This window comes from Heterocephalus glaber, unplaced genomic scaffold, assembly GCF_053883595.1.
Source record: "Heterocephalus glaber isolate CG9 unplaced genomic scaffold, H.glaber_assembly_v1.0 deba00001504, whole genome shotgun sequence".
Lineage (NCBI taxonomy): Eukaryota > Metazoa > Chordata > Mammalia > Rodentia > Bathyergidae > Heterocephalus > Heterocephalus glaber.
Genome location: NW_028258324.1, coordinates 8,823,325 through 8,839,396, shown reverse-complemented (window position 1 = coordinate 8,839,396; position 16,072 = coordinate 8,823,325). Strand labels below are relative to the sequence as shown.

Here is a 16,072-nt window from a genome sequence, read left to right as displayed (position 1 = left end):
AATAGGGAAGCATGGAGGGGGTGAAGGGAAGACAGGGAATGAGGAAAAAAAAGAACCAAGAGACATCATGTACAGGTACAAGTACCCAATGACTGTACTGGGTAGCTGTATTGTATACCTAAAATTTACCAATTAACTAAATGGAAAAAAAAAGAAATCATTAAAGTGAAAGCTGGAAGCAGTGAAGATAATTATACAGTTCAGATATCTGAAGTGTTCTTTATCATAGGTTATGTTTGTATCATGTGTAAAATGCAAGTGTATGACCCTGACATTGAAACTGAAACACACGCTTACTTTTGTGACAGGTGACCATTACATTAATTTTCTGTATAAAATCATCTTAGACTATAGCCTTCAAGTGTATAAATGGACATACTACTTGACCCACCAGTTTTATTTGTAGAAATTTATCCTGCTGAAATTTTGTATATCTAGAAAAAAGTCAATGTATAAGAATGTTTATTGTTACAACATGGATAGCAGGTAAAAATGGAAAGAATCAAAATATTCATTAATAACGTATTAGTTTAATTATCAGTCATCGTATTCTGGACATATTCTTCAAGGATTAAAAAGTCAAATAAATCTTTATAGCACAAAAATTGTCTTATATTAACAGACATGGTTGGCATTTACTATTTATTTCTTACTCAAATTCATTTCCTGTTTTAAATCACATCCATATTGAAGCTGAGGCCTACATTGTTTCAGGAGGTATGGATGTTTTGAAGCACTGATTACGAAAAGATAATCTTTAGCACTTTGCAACAAACTCAAGGACCAAAAGAAAGGTACTCCTCATCTCGAAAGTCTAACTTTGAATACCAAAAACCAATATTTGGGCCAAAAGCAATAGATTTCTTTAAAAATTTTTATTAGTACACATTTGTGATATATAATAAATATATTAGTCATGGGGAGTTGGTACATGCACATATTGCACCTTAATCCTTTTTTACTTCTCCTCCTTTACCCTTCCTACTCTCTACCTCCATCCCTAGATCACCATACCATCTGCAAAAGTCTACCTCCTTGTTTCCCATAATGTCTTTTATTTTGCTTTTTATTTATACTTTGATTTTTTTCATATAAGAGAAACCATGCAGTATTTAACTTTCTGTGTCTGATTTATTTCACTTAGCATTATGTTCTCAAGGAGAATCTCTTTCCTAAAAATGACTCAAATATATCCTTCTTTATGCTAAGTAGTACTCCATTGTGTGTATATATATATCACATTTTCTTTATCCATTCATCTGCTGATGGGCATATAGGCTGCTTCCAATACTTAGCTATTATAAGTTGTGCTGCTATAAACATGGTTATTCATGTATCACTGTAATATGATGTCTTTAACTCTTTCGAGAAGACACAAGAATGGGAATAGCTGGGTTGAATGGAATTTCTAGTTTTAGGTTTTTGAAGATTCTCCATATTGATTTCCATAGTGGTTGTACTAGTTTACTTTCCTACCAACAATGCAGGAGAGTTCCTTTTCCCCATAGCCTCACCAGCACTGCATTATTATTTGATTTCTTGATAGCCATTCTTTCTTTGGTAACATGGAATAGCAGTGTTGGGGGGGGGGTGGTTTTTTTGGTACCGGGGATAGAACTCAGGTCCTTGCGCTTGCGCAGCAGGCGCCGGAACGACTGAGCTAAATCCCCGGCCCCAACAGTGTTGTTTTGATTTGCATTTCTCTAATGGCCAAAGATGCTGCACATTTTTACCATTTGTACTTCTTCTGAGAAGTGTCTATCCAATACAGTTTCCCATTTTTTGATTTGGGGGGGGTCTGATTCATTTTTTAGCTCTTTATAAATTCTAGATATTTGTCCTCTGTCCAAGGAGTAGCTGGTAAATTTTTCCCCATTCTGTAGATTGTCTCTTTACTCTGTTGATTGTATCCTTTTCTGTGCAGAAGCTTTTAAATTTGATATGATTCCATTTATTGATTTTTTAATTTTTTAAATTAATTAATTGGTACATTTTAGGTATACAATATAATGACATTCATCATTGTGAATTTGCACCTTTACATACTCTATCTTGGTTCTCATTTTTTTCCCCATTCCCCTGCCCTCCCTTCAATCCCTCCACCCCTCTCTATTTACAAAGACTTTGTTTCCATATTTTCATTGTCTCATATTAATTCCATTCCCTCCTTTCCTTTCCCCTACCCCTCCCACTTTCCCTTCCCCTTTCCATTTATTGATTCTTGATATCATTTCTTCTATAACTGGGGTTCTGTTTATAAAGTCTTTGCCTATGCTTATGTCATCAAGTTTCACCTATTTTATTTTCCAGCAGATTGAGTGTTTCTGTTTTAACATTTAGATCTTTGATCCATTTTTATTTTAGTTTAGTACATGGTGAGAGACATGAGTCCAATCTTCTGCATGTAGATAGCAGATTTTCCCTGCACCATTTATTAAATAGGCTATCTTTCCTCCAGTGTATTTTTGGCCCCTTTGTCAAAGATTAAGTAGCTGAAAGTGCCTAGGATTGTTTCTGCTTCCTCTATTGTATTCTATTGATCCACACATTTGTTTTTGTGCCAATACCATGCTGGGGTTTTTCACCATGCTGTTTTATCCCTGTAGCTTTGTAATATAATTTGAAATCTAGGATTGTGATGCCTCCTACTTTGCTCTTGTTACCCAGAATTGCTTTTGCTATTCTGCATCTCTCTTCTGGTTCCATATAAATTTTAAGATTTTCAAAAATGATAGATTTTGGCAGTATGCATGATGAAGGTAAAGCCATTGCATTTGATTAATCTATGAACTCACATTGGGCAAATAAATGAATGAGGAGTCCAGAGAGCAGTGAGAATACTGAAAGGTAATTTTACCCAGAAGACATTTGCTAAACTGGATGAACTTGAATATCAGACCATTCATGTCCTCAAGAAAAGATGACAAAGCCTATATCTTCCCAGGCAGAAAGGTCTAGGATGAGCCCCCGCAAACCTTCACCCACTGCATTAAGCTGATCTCCAAAGCACTTTAATGTAAGGATCAATTAGAGATAGCCCCACCCCAGTCCTTTTGGGATACATTAAAGAAAAATATAATGTCTCGAACCTCAATGGTGAGAGGGAGGAGAAAAGTGTCCAACATGAGAATCTGTGACCATGAATCATCCCTCTTGGGGGTTTGTAAACAAATTTCAAAAATGTGTAAGCCAATAGTTTATAGTAGTTCCAAAGTTCTAGTATATCCAAGAGATCTAACAGGTGCAAATAAGCTTTCTTTATGGAGGATTCATCTTTACCCTGGGACTCAAAAAATTTCCCCAGATCAAGTTTCAAGAAAAATGAAAAATTCGTAGTTAAACAAAACAAAACACACAAGAACATAAGGCACCATGTGAGAAAGCCAAAAATAAAGCCAGCAGCAAAAATTAAACTCATATAAAACTTCCAAAGTTAGAATCATTATATAAATTTGATTAATATATTTTAAAGATAAAGAAATAATATGTGACAATATGAGAAAATGAGAATATGATAATATGAGAAAAGATAAATAGATTTGACATTGGTACAAGTCTCTACAGAAAGGCAATTTACCTTGTCCCCTTCTATAGTTAAAACTACAAAGGATAGGACTGGGCATTTAGCTCAGTGGCATCATGCCTGCCTCACAAGCACAAGGTCCTGAGTTCAATCCCTGGTACTGAAAAAAAAACCTACAAAGGGGCCGGGTATTTAGCTCAGTAGTTTCACCACCTGCTGCGCAAGTGCAAGGACCTGAGTTCGATCCCCAGTACCAAAAAAAAAAAAAAAAACCTACAAAGGGGAACGAAAACAATAATTAGAAATACAAATTAAATAATTAGAAGTACACAAAGGTTTATATATTATACATCCATTATCCAATCTTCCCATTGTATCTCTTTAGACAAGAGGAGTCAGACCCAAGCTATAAATGGAAGCTATTTAAAACTTTCAAAACCTATGTACCTTGCAATGTTTTACACTACGATGAAACAGTCAAAAGTAAAAAAAATAAAATCAGTTGATGTGTGCTGAAAATGAATACGAGTTTTCTTGAGTACTTTTTCCGCTTATGAGTTCACAAAAACCAAACTAGACAGCAAAACACAGTCACAAGGTTTCAATAGCTAACAAGGTGATAATTAGGACATTAGCAGTCACATTTCCACTCTATTCATAGAATATGAACCTATCCAAATAGGAAGATCAATGACCACCTTTATAAATTACCTTCCAGTATTAACAGCCTTCCTTATGAGTTTATATATACAAGAGTCACAATTTCTGATTCTCTAAGTCTTTTTTGCTCAAGGAATGTTCCATGGACCTCAGCTGTACATTTGTTTGAAATGTAGAATCTCAGGAATAACCTCAGAACAATGGAATTAGAATCTGAATTTTTAAAAGATCCTCAGGTGATTCATGTGGTTGCTCAACTTTGAGGAGAACTGGTGTAAGTATCCTCATTCATACTTAACAGATGATAGCCATGCCTTTACAGCAAGCAGTGTGTAGGTATGTGTATATTATAATTTTCAACATTTTGTTCTGAAACGACTTCAGATTTATGCAAAACCTGCCAGACTGTACAAAGTCTGACCTCAAATATTTACACTGTACATGATCATTATATAATTATCACACTCAGAATTGATTCAGGACTGAGGTGTAGCTCAGTGCAGAGTGCTTCCCTGGCATTCATGAGGCACTGAGTTGGATACACAGCACCACTAAATAAATAAAATATGGCAAAACTGATTCAATAGCATATTTGTACACTTTATTGAAATTTCACAAAATGTCCTATTGATAGTTTTATTGTATTATTTATTTTGATCCAAGGCCCAATCTGGGACCACATGTCTCCATTAGTTGTGACTTCAACTTACTCTCCATTAATCTAAAATAATCTAGAGCAGTGCTGTTCAATAGAATTTCCTGTGATGACGGAAACATTTTACATCTATACTGTCAAATTCAATAGCCACTAGGTACACATGGCTACTGTAAACTTGAAATGTGGCTAGAGCAACAGGGAGACTGAAATTAATTTTATTTCACTGTAGTTCATATAAATTTAAAGTTAAAGTCATAATATTTTAACATGAAAAACACAAATATTTTCACCTGAGATATCCTAGTTTCAAAATCTCTTTAAAGCAAAGTCCAGTGAAAAGTCTTCTAGTGAGAATACAAGGAAAACACTAACAGTACTTGTCATAATTCTGATTGCCAGGTCACACATGGCCTTAAATAATTCAGCCCAATCCAGCTTCTCAAATTTTATCACCTATTCCCTCCCCTTCCATCGGCAGTACAATCACCATCCCACCTCAGTGGACTCCTGTCCATCCCTTGATTGGTACCAACCTCTCATATGGCCAGGTGTTTAACCATGCACAGGCATCTCTCCCTCGTGGGCAGGGTGACCATGTAACTCACTGTCCACCAGTCACACCTTTGAGGAGGAAAGGAATGCTGTTAATAATTACATGGAAAACCTGGACTGATTTGGGAAAACAGATGTACCCTGCTTATGGATCTTTCTCCTTAGGTGAACTTATGTTCCTATAGATCAAAGACAAATGTCATTTTTCAGGAGAGTAGGTTCTTACTCTCATGTAGCTTTAGAAAAATGGAAATGGAAACTAAAGAAATAGACAAATTAATAAATGAGAAATGAAAGACAAAGTTTTGGAGAAAACTTTAAAACTGGACAAAGTGATGTGAGGTATCTGGGAAGAGTGATGAGAAGGGCCTCCTGGAGGAGATGACATTTGGCTGGACAGATTGATGTCCTCAGGCTTTCCAAGATGTGGGGACAGAATGGTCCTGACCGATGAGAGCAAAGCCATTGGGCCTTTGCTGTGTCAAGGAAACAACCTGATAAAAAGGGGAATCCACTGAAGATTGTAAGCAAGGGGACAATGTGATCTCATTCATAGTTTAGAAAGATAAGGACTATGGACCAAAGTCAACTGAGGATGGGGAGTGGAGTATGTGTCTTGGAGAGAACAAAATTAGTAAGGGCAGGAAAAGGGAAGTGCAGGTACCAGAAAGGGCAATCCTCACACCTGCTTCAGAAGAGAGGCCCTAGAGATGGTGCCAAGAATCAACAGTGCCAGCACATGCTCACAAGGAACAAAGGGATTTCCCTAGAACTCCAGGGAGATCAAAGGAAAATAACAAGAAGACCTGACATTTGAGAAATATAGTCTAGTTGAGGAAAGTGTAATGTAGAATTTACTTTTAAACATATTCATTATGATTAAAATTTATCTCAGGCTAAGTAAGGCTCAGTGGGAAGAGAGCTGACTTGACTCTGTAGTGGAAGAGGTAATTTGGGTTGTTGGATATTTCCTCTCTGCAGAAATGCTCCAGGGAAATGATCATTTTGCAGTCTATATTTTCTGGGCTCTCTATTGTGTTCTGTGTATCTTTGTGTCTATCATTTTGCCAATAATGCTGTCTTGATTTATAGTCTTTATAAATACTGTACTCATAATCTAAGATTTTACTGTACCTAGTTTTAGAACAAGTCTTACAATCAGGCAGTGTGAGTCCTCTGACTTTGTTTTTTCTAAATTATATTCCCTATCCTGAAATTCCAGTTTTAAAAATCTCATTTTAGTATTTTGTAGAAACATTTTTATTCTTCTTATATATAGCTGGTTCATTTACTTTTATCTAGGAAAAAAAAGAAAAACTAAACAAAAAATGTTTTGGGCTGCAAGTGACTGAATCCTCAATTTCGGTGCCTTAAGCAGAGGGGCTTTATGTTTCCCCATATAAAAGAAAGCCTGAATCTAGATGTCAGCTAACATTGGTCCAGCTGTTCTACAATGTCAGAATCAGCTTCTCTGTTGTCTCTTGGCCTCTTCATTATGGTCACAAAAATGACAGCTATAGCCCCTTCCATCTTAACCATTCAATGTACATAAAAGAAAATATGGGGAGAGATGATATGTCTCCTTATCCAGAGTTGTATCAAATGACCTCTTTGACCTGCAAGAAAGCTGCACTTTTGTTTTGCAGCCAGTACTACAGGTTTAGACCAGAAAGAATGAGGTTGATATGAGTGTTGGGAGTGCTAATGTATATAGCATTGGCCACAATAATTGATGAGCAACTATAGAAAAAAAGAGTTTTTTGATGAGCTCTTTCTCCACTAAAAAATCAGCAGAGGAAAAGAAGGGAAAGGAAAAATTATGAGAAAAGGAAAAATATGGAAACAAAATCTATGTAAATAGGGAAGAGTGGAGGGGGTGAAGGGTGCACAGGTAATGGGGAAAAAAATAAGAACCAAGATACATCATGTACAGGTACAAGTACTCAATAATAAATGTAAATGTATTGTATGCATAAAGTGTACCAATAAAGGGATTTAAGGGAAAAAAAGATAAATAATCAAAACAAATAAAGACCAAAACATTCCTGGGGGTGCACATACTGCTGGGACACACCCTGCACCCTACAGTCAAAAATTTCCCTGAGGATACAGATTGTAAAAGCAATGAAGTGCACACAGTGTAGTTAATATTAAACAGTAGAGACTATCAGAAGGGTATTAAGAAATCATCTACCCAACCCACAGTTCTTTTAACAATCTGGTATGGCTAGTAAAAAAAGCTGAATGTCTCATAAAGTAACTATAGATCATAGAGAGTTAAATAAGGTGATGCAGCTGGACTGTATCAATGGTGGTGACTCATGAGAAGAGACTACTACCTATCTGCACAGATGCTTGTGTGGTCTTTAGAGGACTCACACCAATGAACGGCCCAATGGGAAAAAAGGAACACTGGCAGGTGCATGGTAGGCCACAATGGATGTGGAGGGGAATAGATTTTTAAATACAAAATCAGACAGAGGCACTGATAATCTTCCATGAAACTGCCCATGGCCCACTAAGTACCCTAAGTAATCAAGAGGCTGATGTCCACACACACACACACACACACACACACACACACACACACACAAAATCAGCAGAGAAACCAGTGATAAACATTCCATCATAAGCCATATCCCTTTCCTTCTCAAGGCTGCATAGCAACCATCGCAGTGACCTCTGAATCAGCCTCTTTCTGCCACAAGACTCTATTCTCCCCCTGCATTCTGCAGCCTTTACAGAACCTGAGGAGCCACAGAGACTAGCTAGAAAAATAAACCTAATCTATTGCTAATGGACAAGAGTGACATTATGATGGGAAAACTGGATAGTGCTCTTTAATACACTTTCAAAGAAAGACTGTTGGAATTCAGTGCATGTCTATGAATTGCCCATTTAAATCCTAGATGGGGAAAACTGGGCTTGTCCTCTTTTCTCTCATTCTCTAACATTTGCACGATTCCTATGTGCCAGGCACTGGGAGTGTTTATCTTTCCTTCTATCGTGCTCATCTTTCCTTCTATCGTGCTCTGTCCTATTTTCTTGGATTGTTTCTCTCTCCAAATGTATATAGAAGTGTGTGTGTGTATGTGTGTATTTATAAATGAATATATCAAACCTGCAGAAACAAGAGCACCATAACTTCAGTTCTTTCCAGCCTCATTCTACATCCCTGAAAAGCACTACTCACACCATTTAAACAGGAAGGACTGTAAAGGTATGAAATGACTGAGATGCAAGATACCTGTGAGGACTGCTGCTTCTCCCAACATTCATGCATTTATTTACCTAATGGATACTTACCGAGCCCATTTGCTAGATTCTGGGAATACTGTAGAGAACGTACACACATAGTCTCTACCTTCATTGAGCTTATATTTGTTGTGGGACAACGTGTTTTGAAATGGACCAATGTTATTATCTCTCAACATAACACTTTTTTTCTGCCCTGATTCAATTTATGTGGCTAGGCTGTGCTCATTGTCTCAAGGGAGAGTTGTAATAAACAAAAAAACAGGGATGCTTTAGGGCAGTGGTGGTGAACTTATGGCCTGTGTGCCACTGCAGGATATTTATATCATTGAAAGTGCTAAAAGATTCACCATCACTGCTTTAGGGGGACAGAAATGACAGTAGGTGAGGCTGAGAGTATAGCTCATTGTTGGAGAGTGTGCTTAGCATGCACAAGGCCCTGAGTATTATCCTCAGCACAAACAGGAAAGGAGAGAAAAAGAAACAGAATTGGCATCAGGCATAAACAAAATGTTAAAATGAAGAGAGCTTTACCTCTCTCAGATAACACACCAGATGTAAAGAGTCCCCCAAGCTGAAAAGGAGAGAGAATTGCCACAGAGAGACCAATGAGAATAGGAGGAGGCAATGCAGACTTGCATAGGACCATGGTGAAATACTAAATATATCTGCCAAGGACCAGAGTGAGGAGAGCTTGTGAGCAGCCAACAACAGATGGTAGCCAAGGGGGAATTTGCCAACTGGTAGGGAGCACCATCCATTGCCCACACTTGAGCATATACCAATCATCCTTTCCCTGGGCATCCAAATTCCATGTTTACCTTGTCTTCCCAGGCACATGTTAGGCTATTTCTGTCTTCTTTGCCATAGATGAAGCCGTAGCATAAACCAGTGAGCTCTGGCCAATGGAATGTGGGAGGAAGTGACACACATTTCTTTCACAATGACTGATTCCATTTCATTCTTTTATGTCACCTATTTCCTATTCTGCCAGATATAAATGATGGACTCTAAGGCCTGAAGAAGGGTGAATGAGTTAAGATATACTTGAGGATTCAGATGGAATAGCAGCTCTTGCATTCAATATCTTTAAATATTTAAGAGGTTAGAACAAGTAATAGGTTATTTGGGACTTTTTCTATACTAGACTTTCTAAGGGATGAAAGATGTGGAAAACAATAGCAATAGCACCTGCCCTGAGGTCATCACTGCCACCATTTGAGCAGAAAGGTTTGGAGGAGATTAGAGGTTGCAGGGAAAACTGAGCTTGGACTCAGAAGGTCATAGCCCAACTGAATAGGTTACTATGTCCCTCCAATATGTTGTCATGCTTACCTAACAAATAAGAACTTCCCTTAGACATGATCTAAGCACTTTAGGGAAAAGCAGTACTCAAATAATTTCATTCTTTGCCTACTCTGATTATTTATTAACAATAATAGTAAAAAGAAGAATAGTGAACATTATGAAGCTCCTTGTTGCTAGGCCCTTGCTAAGCAATATACGTGTATTCTCTTATCTTAGGACTCTGGGGAAGAGGTACTACTATTGCCCTGTTTATTAACAGTGAGGCTTAGAGATTAGTCCCTTGCCCAAGGTCATGTCCCAGAACTTCAGTAGCATGTACTTAAACCAAGCTCTGTCCTGACTCTAGTCCAGGCTCCTAGCCTCCTATCCATGCAGTGTTGTGTTGAGGATTCTGAAGATACACTTGGGCTCATCTGGGAAAAATCAGGTAGATGTGGCTGATGAGTCATGTGTTCAACACCTCTACATCAGTACTAAGTGAAAGTAAATGCTAGAATGCCTTTTCACTAGCTATCTTTCTGTAAAGTGAATGCCTTATCATATGCTGCCTTATTTAAAAAAGATAAATCATTATGGCTTGCATCTAACAGAACTTTAAAAAAGAGAAGTATAAGTATACTTTATAATTTTTGTAGGATATCTTTATGAACTGAATATTTCTTTCCCCTAAAAATTCTCCAGGTGAAACCCTGCCAGAAACGTGGTGGTATTAGGACAGGAGGTGGGGCCTTGGGGAGATAGTTAGGATTTGAAGAGTTCTATTGGACTAACACCTTTAAAGGAGTCACTTAGTGCCTCTAGAACTGTGTGAGATAAATTGTTTTTAAAAGCCACCCAGTCTGTGGCACTTTGATAGAAAAGCCTGAACAGACTGAGATAATATATTCATAATCTAATGACTGGCTACATTTTTCAGGCTAATTAACTAGAAATAGTATTATTTAAAGAATCTAATACCCAGGGGCCTCTAGATATGTTAACACTAAAATTCTGAAAATATCATGAAAGATTAAAAACCTTCTTTGAGAGGCTCTTCTCTTCAGAGTTCAGCTGGAGAGTCACATCGTGCTGGAAAATGGTTCTGGGGCTAAGCTAAGCTCTGAACTGTCAGGTGAAAGTCTGCCTGGAAACAGAACCACATTGTCTCTGGATGGAATGCTAACTGGTGTAAACATTTTGGTTCCTGATGTTCTCATGAGCAAGAACTCTTTAAAATACGAACGTGATTTTCTTCTCCTCAAACCCTCCTCTTAACCCTAGTGCAGAAAAATGTTTATTCTCCACACATTATTTGCTTTTCTATGTGCTGCTAAATGCGTTGGGACATTACACTTGATGGATCTCTCATTGAGAAGTTGCCAGCAACTGAAAGATAATTAACTTAGTCTTCCAGGCACATAAAAACAGAGGGTGGACAATGCACAATTCATTGGAAATAGTGGCAACTGCTCATATGTCAGTGAAATTTTCTGGGGTTTTGAGCAACTCTGTGTCTTAAAGAAGTCTTTGTGAAATAGAATTTTTTGTTGAAAGGAGATGCATATTTATCTGTATAAAAAAAGAAAGAAGGAAAGAAAGAAAGAAAGAAAGAAAGAAAGAAAGAAAGAAAGAAAGAAAGAAAGAAAGAAAGAGAGAGAGAGGAAGAAAGAAAGAAGAGAAAGAGAGTGGGGTGGGCCAACATAGGTGTCTTAGCTAGCTTGGGCTGCTATATCCAAATTCTATAGACTGAGTGGCTGACACAATAAGCATCTGTTTCTCACACCTATAGAGGCTAGAAATCTGGCATTCATATGCCAGCAGATTTGGTGTCTGGTAAAACCTTTTTTCCAAGTTGTAGAACACCAATTTTTTGTATCATCACAGGATGAAAAGAAAGCTCTCTGACTTTTTCCTCTAAGGGCACTAGTACAATCCATAGCAGCTGTACTCTTGTGACCCAATTCCTTCCAAAGGCTCCACCTCTAAATACTATCACATCAGGTATTAGATTTCAACATATGATCTTTGGAAATGACATAAACATTCAGTCAATAAAAACAAGAATCAACAAATATTCATAAGATGTCTACTTGGTCAGACACATGGCCAAACTCTGAGGATATAAAGATATATGAGACCTAAGGGAATTGGTAGTCTGATAAGAGAGGAGAGGAGACTTTATATAGCAACTCTTACAGCAAGCAAAATATATATGTGTGTGTGGGGTGTGTGTATTTTACAAAGTTGCATTCCCTAAATCAATAGCATCAACATCAGGTGGAAACTTGTTAGAAATGCAAACTCTCAGTCCCTACTCAACAGAGTCAGAAACTGTGGGTGGAGCCTAGCAATCACCTTCCAGGAGGTTCTGATATACATTAATGTTTCCTATGACATTCAATCCTATAGCATAAATAGAAACAAAGAAAAGGAAGAACAGGCCTGTACAGTAGTCAAGAAGTAGTGGTATCAATTATACCAAAACATACTCTTTGGAAGAAAAGGAAAGGAGGAGGGTAGCTTGAGATGACCCAAATAGAGTTTGGCCCCTCTCAAAGAATGAACTTGTGCCACTCTTTCATTCTGAGTGTCCAAGAGCAACCAACTCAAAGACAGTCTGGAGCCTTCTCGTTGTGGATACAGGATGAATTGATGCTCTTCCAAAACCCAAACTGAGACATAATTGAAAAATGTGGTTATTAAACACCTGCTTGTTCATCATGTGAATTTAAGGACATTTACTGAGGTCATATCTTGGCATATGGTCTGCTTCCTCCTCAGTGAAGTTGCTGGCAACATAACTGGTCACAGCTTGGTATGCTGTATTAGCACTAGCATGAGAATTTAAGGAATGCCAAGCGGTGCCAGCCAGTCCATCTGAGATTTCTGGCTGAGAGAGGCTTCAAGGGGGACTGAAGACAGAGTTCTTTAAAACTTGAAATTACAAGTGAAGGATATAAACACCCACAAAACCTCTCTAATCTGAGTATATCTTGAATGGATGACCTAAATTACCTTCACGCAATTTATACTTTGTCTTTTTTATACTTATACTTCACTTCTCAGGGTAGTGATTTCTTTTAATTGACTTTCTATGCAAAATAGGACAACTTATCTTTCTATTAATTTTAATTCTTCTAGTTTTGATCTTTAAAGAAGTCCCCCAGTTCTAATAAACAAAATTTGATAAACAAGATCTGTTCAAATTTTATGAACTTTGTGCATATCTCAATAGCCTTTTATTTTACAGACTTGAAACAGTTTTAGTTTTCTCTTGAAAAGAATTCACTTGGAAAAAAGAATTAGACTTGAATCCAGATTGTCTGCACTTGAATTCCAGCTTTCCCACTTCCTAGCTAAATGAATTTAGGTTCATTTCTTCATCTATGAAGACAATACCAACAAATAAGCTCCTGGGAACCATCTCACAGATGCCAGCAGCAGCCACAACCCACCAGACCACACCACTCAGCTGAGGCACCGGGGAGGTCATAAAGGCCATGGTTATGAGCCCCAGAAGATAGAGCAGAACTGAACAACAGAGAGGCCCTATCTGAGGCTCCTCAATGAAAATTAAAGCCCACTGGGAAAGTAAAGAAAATCTCTTCAATAAAAGCACACTGGACCATCGTGGTTGGTAAGTTGGTGGGACCAGCACCTCCCATAGAAACTTGGACTCGCTTAGCAGGGAGGACAGCTGGAACCTGCAGTAGAACCTTGCAGAGTTTAATCCTGCAGGAGGTCAGGGAACTCAATTTGGACCTTGCAGCCAGAAATCAGCCTGAATCTCAATAGACTACAGCTGGCATGCTGAGACTAATCTACTTAATCCCGCATACTGCTGCCCACATTGTCTACCAGGACAACAGAGACATATCCTGAGGGAGACCTTTATATTTCCTTTTCTTTTCTCTCTCTCTCTCTCTCTCTCTCTCTCTCTCTCTCTCTCTCTCTCTCTCTCTCTCTCTCTCTCTCCCTTCTGGCTCTATATTTCTCTCCCTCTTTGTTTCTGTTTCTGTCTGATTTTGAATTATTTCTCTCTCTGTGTCCTCTCAACTGTCACTATTATAGGAAAGTGAATACAATTTCTAGCTTCCCTATTGTTGTCAGTTTGTTCTGTACTTGTCTCTTTTCTTTCACTCTGTCCTTTCTTCCTGTCTTCAACAGATACCCACAATTCTCATGATTTTCCCCTGTCTTTCAGCCTCATCTCTAACCTTTCCCTCTCCATCTATCTTTCTATCCCTCCCTCCCCAGCCCCTTCTACATCCTTATCCTGAAGGGTAAATTTGCGATATTGAAAGGTTTACTTACTACAAACACATTTTGAGCTGGCCCTAGACTTTAATCTAACTCATGCCCTTAAAAGTGACAGATTAACTGCTACGACAAATTGTCATTTTCTAAACTGTGTTTGATGCTATTGTTGATGTGATTGTAGCAATTGGACTAAGGTGTCATGATTGATCTAATCAGTTGAATTCCCTGGTATACTGAAAACAAGATTGCCTAAGAGTCATTAGAGACTCAAAGCCTAAAATGTCCAGCTATACTTGGAAGATATCTCTGACAATTGATCACTCCATAGGCACCCTACGAACCAGTAATAAAGATATTCACAATAAGAAATATTGAAGTATCACCTTAGGAATTGAACCAAAAAACAGCACCAACAACAGAATTAAAAATGAGAAGACACCTTGGGAGGACACAAACCCAGACTTCCAGCTCACCAAAGGCAATTTCTGGGGGAAACGAGGTGGAAAAGTCTGATAACCACCTGGACACCCTGAACTGATAGCACAGGAAGTAATAAAACAGATGAATGAGGCCCTAGAAAAATTCAAAACAGAAATAATTTCCCAGATAAATACAGAGATGGTGAGCAGAGTGAAAGACATGATTAGATACTCTAGAACAGAAACAGATGAAAAATAGATGAGTTCAGGGCCATGATGGAAGCCATGAATGCCCAGCATAAGAAAGAAATGGAAAACATGATCACCCAATACAGGAAAGAAATGGAATCCATGAAACAGATTCAAACAGATATTCAGGAGATTAAAAACTCCATTGAAAGTATTCACAGCAGAGTGAGTGAATGTGAAGATAGAATATCAGATTTAGAAGACAAGATTGCGGTTAGGGACCATGAAAAGAAAATCGATTCAGCAGCTGCTAAATGATGCAAAGAAGAACAACATAAAACTGACAGGAGTCAATGAAAAAGCAGGAAAAATACAAATGACATAAAAAAAAAAAACTGCTCACAGAAGTAATAGTAGAAAACTTCCCAGAGGTAGAGAATTTGACATACAGATAAGTGAGGCATATAGAACTCCAACTAGCTATGATATAAAAAAAATCTATGCCTAGACATATAATAGTCAAGATCCCAGATCTCTTCTTACTAAAAAGCTTCTACACAGCAAGAGAAACCACCAACAGTGTGAAGAGACAACCCACAATGTGGGGAAAAAATTTCGCCTGCTGTTCCTCAGACAAAGGTCTACTATCTTGAATCTATAAACAACTTTAAAAAATCAGACTGTCAAATTTAAAGACCCAATCCAAAAATGGGCATCTGAAATGAACAGACATTTCTCAGACAAAGAAATAGAAATAGCAAAAAAAAAAATATGAAAAAGTGTTCAATATCACTGGTCATTCGAGAGATGCAAATGAAAACAACACTGAGATTCCACCTCATCCCACGAAGAATGGCTGCTATTATGAAATCAACCAATAACAAATGCTGGTGGAGCTGTGGGGAAAGAGGAGCCCTACTCCGCTGCTGGTGGGAGTGTAGACTGGTGCAACTACTGTGGAAATCAGTATGGAGATACCTCAAAGAACTAGGACTGCAAGTCCCATTTGACCCAGCTATTCCCCTGCTGGGGATCTATCCCAAAGAATTAAAAGAATCATACCACAGTGATGTATGTGCTCCCATGTTCATAGCAGCACAATTTGTAATAGCTAAAAGTTAGAAGCAACCCAATTGCCCATCAACTGGAGACTGCATAAAGAAAATGTGGGGTTTTTTAATAAAATGGAGTACTAATCAGCCATAAAAAATTAGAAATTAGAGACATTTATAGCTAAATGAATGTATATTGAGGCAGTACTCTTAAGTG

At 37.9% G+C, this 16,072-nt stretch overlaps 1 long non-coding RNA gene across 1 annotated transcript in view; it reads right to left on the bottom strand.

Annotated features, from left to right (window-relative positions):
* Positions 1–9,835, bottom strand: part of LOC110349170 (uncharacterized) — a 132,425-nt gene extending 122,590 nt beyond the window's left edge. Inside the window, exons 1-2 of the long non-coding RNA XR_002394970.2 lie at positions 9,470–9,835; positions 5,375–5,462 (exon numbers count right to left, since the gene is read on the bottom strand). This is a non-coding gene — a long non-coding RNA (uncharacterized LOC110349170). The remainder of the gene's footprint in view (positions 1–5,374; positions 5,463–9,469) is intronic.
* Between the last annotated feature and the right edge of the window lie 6,237 nt (positions 9,836–16,072).